The sequence below is a fragment of the Chinchilla lanigera genome, unplaced genomic scaffold (genome assembly GCF_000276665.1).
Source record: "Chinchilla lanigera isolate Chin_1 unplaced genomic scaffold, ChiLan1.0 scaffold00041, whole genome shotgun sequence".
Lineage (NCBI taxonomy): Eukaryota > Metazoa > Chordata > Mammalia > Rodentia > Chinchillidae > Chinchilla > Chinchilla lanigera.
In genome coordinates this window covers 6,780,478-6,782,868 of record NW_004955442.1, presented here as the reverse complement: position 1 = coordinate 6,782,868, position 2,391 = coordinate 6,780,478, and the positions used below count along the sequence as shown (strand labels likewise).

Here is a 2,391-nt window from a genome sequence, read left to right as displayed (position 1 = left end):
GCAGATGCCATGGAATTAAAGTAATATGAATAGCACTATGCATTACCTAGAAGAAGTGTGACTGGTTCTCACATGAAGCTAAGTTGGCATTCTTCATCCTAATCACAATGGTTTACAAAAGCATAGGATTTCAGGTAAAGAAGCTGTTCTAGGAAAGTCAGTAAAAGTTCTGAAAGTTTCACATGTGTAAAACCAGGGTAAGGCTATCTTGAAATCTGAAGAAGGTATCAGATGAGACAGTTAAGATTCCCAGCCGTGATAGAAGAGAGAAAGGTGCTCATGCAGCACATGTTCCCTGGCACCAGGAATGCTCCATATGTGTAATGCAAAAGTTGTCAAAGTAGGAAACTGGAGAAGTTCAGTTGTGTTTCTGTTGCACTAAGATTTTTAAACCTCAGGAATGGTGTGATCCATCAGGATTCTCATAATACTTGGTGCCATCCATTTAATAATATGCTCAAAGATAAAAGCAGGCATAATTGTTATGGTAACTACAGTTCCAGATGTTGAAAGTATGTCTGCTATTTGAGAATCCTTCAATCCAATGACATTCTGTCCATTGATTTCACAGATGCTATTTTCAGTCAGAAGAACATTTCTGGCAGCAGAACTGTCTTTCACTATGGATTTTATTTTTCCATTTTTAAACATAAAACCAACATGTCCAGTACTATCCTTGGGCGTGGTAATTGTCAAATTGCCTGTCACAAAGAGCTGTGGTAATCTTCTTTCCAAAAGCCTGTTTGAGCACCTTGTGTACTTTATCAGAACTGCAGCCTGGCAGTTTTCACCACTGATTTGGAGGACTTGGTCCCCAAATCTCAGACCAAATAATGAGACTGGAGAATTATCCTGGACTAGCTGAATAAATACACAATTATCTACTGATTTAAGCCTGAGCCCAATTTTTCCATCTTAATCCTTACACAAAATGACTTCATGATTCCCTTGTTTTATTTCTGCTCTACAAATTCCAACATTATTACCTACTACAGGAGCCACCATATAGTTCATACTGGAAGGTCATGCTACCCTCTCCTGAACTGGTGCTCCAGAGACCATAGAAAGTACTTCTTCATTTAAACTCAGGCCCACTGTTGGGAGTGGCTGAGCTAGTGATTGTTCACATGTATGGAGCCAAAAGCACAGAGCGCCCAAGGAATGCCCTGTGGGCATGGAGCACTCCAGGTGAACAGGTGTTCCAGCGCCAAGAACAGGGGGCATAAGAGGCGAGCTGGTTAAGCAAAGGTGCATCACATGAAAAACATATAAATAAATGCATTGCGGTGGTTAAGCATTTCCTTTCCTCCCATCCAGAAAGAGGCTCCACCTGACCTCAGCTTTCTGTCTCTTTTCCTTCTTTCTCCATCCTCTCACTGTCTTTTCTCCTGGGAAATCTGAAAGCTTCATTGGACACAGCAGCCCATGTATTGAGAAAGCTCTGGATATAGACTAGAATAGAGTTTTGCATCTTGTGAGACGGGGGCAAGAACTTCTGACAAAATTGTTGAGTTGGGAGGGCTTGCAGAAAAGGCGGTTTGAGCCTGAATTGCTTTGTCTACCTTCAAACCTTCAGGAGATGGATACAGAGACATGTCTGCAGGATCTTCCTACAGCACGGGGTTGCACACGTCTCCCTGGCTGCATCCTCCAGTCTCTAGCACCAACTTCTGAGACCTGAGTGACTGGGAGCAGCTTAACCCTGCACTCTTAGCACTCATAACCCGGTGCTCAGCCCTTGTTTCCATTCCACTTCTCTGACTTTGGTGACCCCCATTGTGAACCTCACCTTGCACATGTCCCCATAACCTCAACTACCTGCTTTACTGTAAGGACTTGAGGAGACTCTGCATGGGGAGTACAGCACTCTTGCAGAAGGCTCCGAGTTTCCACCCCACTTATCTCATTGCTTCCACTTACCTCACATCTGCCCTTCTCACCGCCACATACAAACATAACTAGCAAATATGTCTACAGCGTGACTCGACACCACATACTAAATCCCCACTCACTCCCTCACCTGTCACCAATGTGCTCACCCATGAATGTGTCTGACTGCATAGAACTCAAAACAAATCTGCCCCTACTCCTCTGCCCAGGCCACACTGTCATGGGGCCGTGGCAAGGCACCACTTGGAGCTCACATTTGCTCAAGTGCCGTCATCCTGACAAATATTCCTGCCCTGTACACAGCAGCAAGATGTGCAATGATTGGACGAGAAATTCCTCTAGAAGGAAGGCACAGGGGACAGGAAGACCTCCCAGGTGCACTGGGGCCCTGAGTACCGTGTCTGCACCTAAACTGGGACAAACACGCAGGCGGGGATACTTCTCTTCCTGTTCAGAATATGCAGCCTTTTCCATGTGATACCGCCTTGGTGCACATTCACT

The 2,391-nt window shown here is 45.0% G+C and overlaps 1 pseudogene; it reads right to left on the bottom strand.

Annotated features, from left to right (window-relative positions):
* Positions 1-387: 387 nt before the first annotated feature.
* Positions 388-1,595, bottom strand: LOC102025626 (annotated as a pseudogene).
* Between the last annotated feature and the right edge of the window lie 796 nt (positions 1,596-2,391).